This window comes from Hemitrygon akajei, chromosome 3 (assembly GCF_048418815.1).
Source record: "Hemitrygon akajei chromosome 3, sHemAka1.3, whole genome shotgun sequence".
Classification (NCBI taxonomy): Eukaryota; Metazoa; Chordata; class Chondrichthyes; order Myliobatiformes; family Dasyatidae; genus Hemitrygon; species Hemitrygon akajei.
The window spans coordinates 63,216,014-63,224,245 of NC_133126.1; the positions used below are offsets into that span (position 1 = coordinate 63,216,014).

General features: G+C 41.2%; 1 protein-coding gene across 3 annotated transcripts in view; it reads right to left on the minus strand.

The window, feature by feature from the left end:
* LOC140725053 (uncharacterized) overlaps window positions 1-5,113 on the minus strand; it is a 65,442-nt gene extending 60,329 nt beyond the window's left edge. For 2 of the 3 annotated variants that reach the window (XM_073040014.1, XM_073040015.1), the window contains exon 1: window positions 5,003-5,113. The gene's annotated coding sequence lies outside the window, so the exon portion shown is untranslated. The remainder of the gene's footprint in view (window positions 1-5,002) is intronic. The other variant, XM_073040016.1, reaches the window with a different exon arrangement.
* Window positions 5,114-8,232: the final 3,119 nt, after the last annotated feature.

Genomic DNA, 8,232 nt, shown 5'->3' on the forward strand with positions numbered 1-8,232 from the left:
ACTGAATGTACAACATGCCAAAACTTGAAGAGGATGAGCTACAGCAGCTGCAGAACACATCGTGTTCCACTCCTGCACTGAATAAAGCGGCCACTGTGTGCATATCCAATTACAGAGAAAGATTTGCAAGCCAGTGGAGTAGGGGCTGCTGGGATTATAAGCAGTGGTTGAACTCACAAGTTACTCTGATAAACATGAGCAAAGAAGTCTCCTTTGGGAGTTTTGGTGCACAAAGAAGCTGCTACTTTCATTATATTACAAACACCATATCTCAAACCTGTGTATTTGGCATTTTGTAATGTCCCAAAGGGAAAGTAACTGCACTCTCAAATACTTCTGATGACATAGGGCTAGTCAGTTAGTTTATGAAAGACATGTTCTACAAGAGTCTATTTTGTACACTATCCCTAGAAAGGGAAAGGCACAAATGCAAATGTGTGCTTTGACAGCTTTCAATGGGAAAGATTCTTGTACTGCCAGTGATAGTTTCAAGCTTTTAATTAAGAATTCAGTTAATGCCTCGCCCTTAGATATTTCACAAGCAATGGTTAGCCTGGAAGCAAGCATGGAACAGCTTCTGTGAAAAGCCAAGTTCTACAGGCAATAAACAAATGTTGGCCTTTGAAGACTGCAAAATCACACAGCTGCACCTTGAATGATTCTGTGGAATCTTTTATTTGCACTGACAAATGGTCTGCTGTTTAACATTAACTTCATTTGAAAGATGCCACCTTTTTTTACTCAGTGGTTGGTAAGTTGACGTAAAATATCCTGAGGGGCAGGATTTATGAACACTTGGAGAGGCATAATATGATTAGGAATAGTCAGCATGGCTTTGTCAAAGGCAGGTCATGCCTTACGAGCCTGATTGAACTCTTTGGAGAATATGACTAAACACATTGATGAGGGTAGAGCAGTAGATGTAGTGTATATGGATTTCAGCAAGGCATTTGATAAGGTGCCCCATGCAAGGCTTATTGAGAAAGTAAGGAGGCATGGGATCCAAGGGGACATTGCTTTGTGGATCCAGAATTGACTTGCTCACAGAAGGCAAAGGGTGGTTGTAGACGGGTCATATTCTGCATGGAGGTCGATGACCAGTGGAATGCCTCAGGGATCTGTTCTGGGACCCCTTCTCTTTGTGATTTTTTATAAATGACCTGGATGAGGAAGTGCAGGGATGGGTTAGTAAATTTGCTGATGACACAAAGGTTAGGGGTGTTGTGGATAGTGTGGAGGGATGGTCAGAGGTTACAGCAAGACATCGATAGGATGCAAAACTGGCTGAGAAGTGGCAGATGGAGTTCAACCGAGATAAGTGTGAGCTGGTTCATTTTGGTAGGTCAAATGTGATGGCAGAATATAGTATTAATGGTAAGACTCTTGGTAGTGTGGAGGATCAAAGGGATCTTGGGGGTCTGAATCCATAGGACACTCAATGCTGCTGCAGATTGACTCTGTGGTTAAGAAAGCATATGGTGCATTGACTTTCATCAACCATAGGCTTGAGTTTAAGAGCCAAGGAGTAATGTTGCAGCCCCATAGGACCCTGGTTAGACCCCACTTGGAGTACTATCAATTCTGGTCACCTCACTACAGGAAGGATGTGGAAACTATAGGAAGTGTGCAGAAGAGATTTACAAGGATGTTGCCTGGATTTGGGGAGCATGCCTTATGAGAATAGGTTGAGTAAACTCGGCCTTTTATCCTTGGAGCGACGGAGGATGAGAGGTGGCCTTATAGAGGTTTATAAGATGATGAGAGTCATTGATCATGTGGATAGTCAGAGTGCTTTTTTCCCAGGGCTGAAATGGCTGCCACGGGAGGTGCTTGAAAGTAGGTACAGAGGGGATGTCAGATAAGTTTTTTTGGGGGTTTTTTTTTGTGGGTTTTTTTTTTTAAAACACAGAGAGTGGTGAGTGTGTGAATAGGTTGCCGGCAAGGGTCGTGGAGGCAGATATGATAGGGTCTTTTAAGAGACTCCTGGAGCCTAGAAAAATAGAGGGCTATGGGTAACCCTATGCAATTTCTAAAGTAAGGACATGTTCAGCACAGCCTTGTGGGCCAAAGGACCTGTATTGTGCTGTAGGTTTTCAATATTTCTATGGTTCTATGTTTGGGGGAGCACCTCCACTACATCCAGAAAACGAGGAACTTCCCGGTGGCCCAACATCTTTAATTCACGTCCCCATTCCTATTCTGATATGTTGGTCTGTGGCCTCCTCTTGTGCCAAGATGAGGCCACCCTCGGGGTGGAGGAGCAACACCTCATATTCTGTCTGGGTCGATTTCTCCTTCCAGTAAAAAAAATTCCCTCCCCCTCCCCTCTTCCTCATTTTGTCCTCTTACCTCTTCTCTCACCTCCCCTGGGTCCCCTCCTCCTTTCCTTTCTCCCATGGTCTACTCTCCTCTCCTATCGGATTCCTTCCTCAACTGCCCTATACTTTCCCTACCCACCTGACTTCACCTATCACTTTTGATCTGCTCTCCATCCCCTCCCCCCACCTTTTTATTCTGGTGTCTCTCCCTTCCTTTCCAGCCCTGAAGAAAGGTCTCGGCCTGAAATGTCGACTGTCTATTCATGTTGACTGACCGGCTGAGTTCCTCCAGCATTTATGTGTGATTTTCTTCAGGACATGCTGATGAGTCTGTATACGTTATGAGCTCATGCAAAGCACAAGTCCACAACCTTTTGACTCAACAGTAAACATGTTCCCAACATAGCCATTCTGGCATATAACATAATCGGAACTTAAGAAAGTCTGCAATGTCTTATAGTCAGCTTCCACTGCACACATTGCATAACTGACCCTAAAATTTCATGAAGCATTTAGATGGTAAACCAATGTTGTATATTTAGTAATGAGACGTACTGGATGAATAATTAATTCATGTCTCTGCTCCTTTTTTTGTCAGTTAAATAGAAATACATGTTGATTTTGTTTACTTCTTTGAAATATGTTTCATAAATATAATGGGATGTAACATGTTTTTTGGAAGTGGATTTGAATTGTGCATTGATTACTTGAAGGAAATGTAGGCCCATTATGAACGGGATGTCAAACAAGAAGTTAAATAACACTGATACAGTGAATGCATCACAACTTATTGTATTACAATATATCTTTGCAATTGAATAATTTAAAATTCTAAAATTATATACATTATAGCATTGACTATAAATAGTTAAATAAAGTCTTCTAAATTGTTGACAAAAAGCATTAGTTCTCTGATATAAGAGTCTTGTAAAGAGCATCTTTTAATATTTGATGCTTGCATCCTATTACATGAAATTTGTACTGTAACACTAAGGAAATTAAAATGATTGATTTGATGCATTGATACCATGAGAACAAAAAAGGCATCCTGGGGAGCATATGCAAAAAGTTTTTGGGAATCTGGAAAATATAAACATTATAGAATGAAAGTGGATTTCAAACTGTGGTTCACTGGTATCCGTTTAAAGATGACACCATTTAAAACTGCAGAATGGTTTCAACATTATCTTCAAGGTTTTATTGCTCACTGTTGATAGCCTGTTCTAAAGCCAATGTTCCGTTGAAGGACATTGATAGTACTACCTGCAGTATTTTAATGCTCCGCTGATGTCATTCATTGTCCTCTGTCATGCTGACCTGCAGTTAACCTGGGATATTGCTCAAGGCATAAGTTAAAATAAAAATGAATAAAAATGGAAATTAATATCAAATCTATCAATGAGTAAGAGAAAAAACTGAGGAGGTTTGCAGACTTCTGCTACGTAAAGGGGTAGCAGTCCCCGTGTTTTGGTGGGTGGGGGGAGTCAGATTGCACTGTCTTGCTCCACTATTTAAGTTTTGTCTGTGTTTTAGCACAAATTAGCATACAGGGCTGCAGATTGCACATGCATAGCAACCCCTGTGGCACCAAAGTCTGTCCTCAATAAATGCTACTGGCTGTGTAGTGTTGTGAACTAGAAAAATGATAAACAAAGATTCCTTTTTTTTTGCCCAGGAGCTCCTTCCCATTATTTTCACAAGATGGGAACTTACTGCAGCTTTCTGTACCGACTGCTTAATGTAAATTTCAATTTCACTGGGGTCCTGATGATGTTGTGGGAATTCAACATAAGTACATAAAAATTACCCTTTTGGCTTTGTACAGATGTATTTGCCATCTGCTCAGTTGATTGGGAAACATCAGATTGTGGTGCCTGCAGATCAGGTAAGTAACCTATGTAATTTTAACTGTATCTGCCCAGAGTTGGGCAGATATAGTTGAAAATAACTTCTGAGGTCATTTTCACTGATTCAAAGCAATAATTGTTAGCTTCTGGGTTTCTTAAAGGCTAGGAGTGCTGGAATGAATTTTTTTTATACCTAATGTACAGAATTAAGTTTTCCCTGAAGCAGTACTCAAAGGGCAACTGCTGTTTATAGTGAGTGTGTTTACAATCAGAGTTGTGTGCATGCCTCATGTCCAAATTGGATCCTAGAGCAATCACAGAGTCATTAAAACATGGGAGCAACACTATCCAATTTATATTCAGACCTATCTGTGAGAAAGCTGTTTAATAATGAATTACAACAGGAATGGAATGGTTTCTACCATGCTTATGAACAACATTAATCACATCAGTATAGAGATTCATTTCTGCCTTGGCTTCAAAACTTGCCAGGAAGTGAAGAGTAACATCAGCTAGGTGAAATAGCAAATTCTTATCTCCTCCCATGTATATGAATAACTGGAATGTTACAAAAACAGATTAGCTTGTGGAACTCTGCTTGTCTCGTGTTCTGTGTACAAAATGTAATATTGAAATCCTACTGAAGAGGTCCTAACACTTAACTTCAAGGTAGACCTTGCACACAAAAGGAAATGAATGGACATAAATGAATGACATAAGGATTTAAAAAACAACAAAGGGAAGTGTTTTAGAAGGCCTATATCAGTATTTCTTCTCTGATATTGGGGATAGCCCAACAATTAAAGCAACAAAGTGCATTTTAAATAAGGAACTTACAGAGATTTCTCTTCTGTGTGTTTCTCCTCTTCAATCAGCCTGCTCAATGTAATAATTGAGATGTGGTGACAATTAGTCACATGGTTCAAGTCTTAAAGGGGTTCACACCCTATGTTACCACTCCTTTTGAATGCAGTAAGGGTAATTGTTTTCAGAGGGGACTTGTCAAAGTGCCCCATTGCTGAAAGGACAATAGTTGATCATAAATCAACAGACAAGCAAAACATCTGTTAAGTGAAGTCATGTGTTAGACTAAGAGAAGCATTGGTTCTTATTCAATAAATTCTGACAAAGGGCTATATTGGCTTTATTTAATCTTTGTACAAGAAGTTCTAAACTTGCTGTTGAAATTGTACAAGAAGAAGCTTAGTGTATAACCAAAGCTCAAGGTGAAGACGTGGAAATTGAAGGATTTAAGGAAAAAAATAATGTTAAAACGTGTATGTTAGAGTGGGCGAGACAAGGACATTCACTTAAAATGTTAACAGTAATGAAATAACACAATGTCAAAACCAGAATTTAAAAAAAATTCCATCAAATAAAGAGTGTTGAAAACCCAACGTGAACCTAACATGTGTGGCTGATCTAGCTGGTCTGGTCAAAGGTGACTTCCAGGATATTGGTGGTGGGGAACTTGGTGCTGGTAAAGCAATTGAATGCCAAGTCTATATGATTGATGCCGGCTAATGTCTGATATTTGCAGAACAAATGGCAGCATTCTTTAAGGTATTAGGGGGAAAGTTTAAGGGGGAAGTCAGAGGCAGGATTTTTTTAAACACGGGGAGTGGTGGATGCATGGAATGTGCCGCCAGGGGTAGTGGTAGAGGCAGATGCATTATGGAGATTTAAGAGAGTCTTAGGTAGACACATGGATGATAGAAAGATTGAGGGCTATGTGGGAAGGAAGAGTTAGATTGATCTCGGAGTAGGTTAAAGGATTTGGTGAACATTGTGGGCTGAAGGGCCTGTACTGATGTACACTATAAATGATATTAGCCACTTATCAGACCATACCTGGTTGTGGTTTCTGTCTTGCTGCATGTAAGCATAGGCTGAGAATATATGACTGGAAGGGAATAGTGTGCGATCTTCAATAGGCATCCCCACAGCTGGCCTTATGATGCAAGGAAGATCACCAATGAAGCATCTGAAGAGCCAAGAACACTGTCCTCAGGGACACCTGCAGTAATGTCCTGTGACTGCGATGTTGGATTTCCAGCAACCACAACAATCTTCTTTTTGTATATCTCCTAAAACTCCCCCTCCGCTGACTTCACTTTTACTAGGATTCCTTGGTGCCACACTTGATGACTCTCACTTCCTGGAATTCACTCTGCTGTTCATGTTTGGAGCAAGTGGGTGATGAGTAGTACCAATGTAACTCAAAGCTGAACATCGGTGAGCAGCTTATAGTTAACTGTGGATTGACAACAGCTTCTATCACTTCGCTGATAATTAAAAGCTGACAGATTGAGTAATGAGCTGCAATAGATTTTTCTTGCTTTTTATAAACATGTTGCATCTGGACAGTGCTGGGTAGATTCAAGTGTAATTGTATTGGATTGCTTCTGGAGAAAAGTCTTAGGTGCTACACCCAGGGTTTTGACCTCTTAGGCTTCACTGTATACTGTGTTTCACCTGTATCTTGGCAACATATTGAGAGATTAAATTGATTTTAAAGACCAGCTTCTTTGGTGGGGATCTCAGGTACAAGCTAAGATGAATGTGGTTATGCATCTCTCAGTTTTTTCTCTATTATTCACCCGCTGGATCCTGCTATCAATGAGATTGACATTTTTATTATGCCTTTTGCTCATGTTAAATGTTTAACTGTCAACCACCATTCTTCAGTACATACTGCAGGACTAGAGAGATTCAAACTAATTGGTTGTGAGATTGTTTGGTTCTTTCTGTTGAGTACTAATCATATTGAGATCCAGAGCAAACTTGAAGGATCATTTGCTTTCTCCTGGTCTGCCACAATAGTCCAAGCAACAGCATCAGCTTGGATGTCTTCCTCTCTCACATTGTTCTGGCAGCAAGACTTTCAATGGAAGCAGGTGTGAGCATGAACATAACTTCAATAGCGGATCGTTTGGTTTGGTCTCTCAAAAGAAGATCTTGCAGTCACACAACCGAGTAGCAAAAGACCAAGTGATATGCTGCTGAAGGTCACGTATCATAGTTGTGTATGGAATATGGAATTCTTTTCGGAGGTGGTATATTGCAGAGCTAATCTGTGTATACATGGAGTCACTGTTGCCCTGCATCACGACAAATCTGACATTCTTGTAATCTCATATTATTCCTCTGTGGCAAGAGAGAAAGAAATAGATTCAGCTCCCTTTGATCTGTAATTGTGAATAGAAACCATACAATCTTGTATCTCTGTATCTACTCTACAAGAATTACAACGCATAAAGTCTTATCAGTGCAGTGACCTTAACAGCTGCTGGGATTGCAGTTCTCATTATGCATTGAGACCATAAGACCATTGGATATAGGAGCAGAATTAGGCCAATTGGCCCATTGAGTATGCTCTGCCATTCCATCATGGCTGATTTACTATCCCTCTAATCCCAATTCTCCTGCCTTCTCCCCATAACTTTTGACATCCTAACTGTTATGACCGCAGCCCCCTCCTTTGTGAGAATCATAAGAGCCCTAGTGGAGGGGGGGTCAGTAGACCCAGGAAATGGGAGAGCGACGTGCTGGATGCCTCGATCCCCCCCGGAGATGCAAAATAACGCGACATTGGCCATTGTTTCTTGGAGACACCTTTGTGGATTGGGGACTGGGCTACGTGCACACCCTCGGGCAATGTGGGCTGGAGATTGCATCACCCCACCCTGATTGACATCTACAACCCTGCAAGTCAAGATAAAAGAGGGGCTGCAGGGGGCAGTCCCCTAGCGACGCACCAGAAGGAGACACCATCGCTCATCACTCCCGTGATAACGGGAAGCTATTCGGAAGCCACGTGCGTTCCGTTTTCTCCTGGCCTGGGGAGCGGGTGGCTGATAACACCGAAAAGGACTTCGAACTAACAATGGGGAACCAACGTTTCTGATTCAACGGTTTGCATCCTAAAAGACTGGGCAAGTTTCTTTTCTCACAAAACCTCTCTCTCTCTCTCTCCAACAAGTGAAAACCCAGCGGTCCCCAAAGGCTAAAGCCTGCATGAACTTGAGAGACTTTTATATTTCTATCGGACAATATTTTTACCCCTA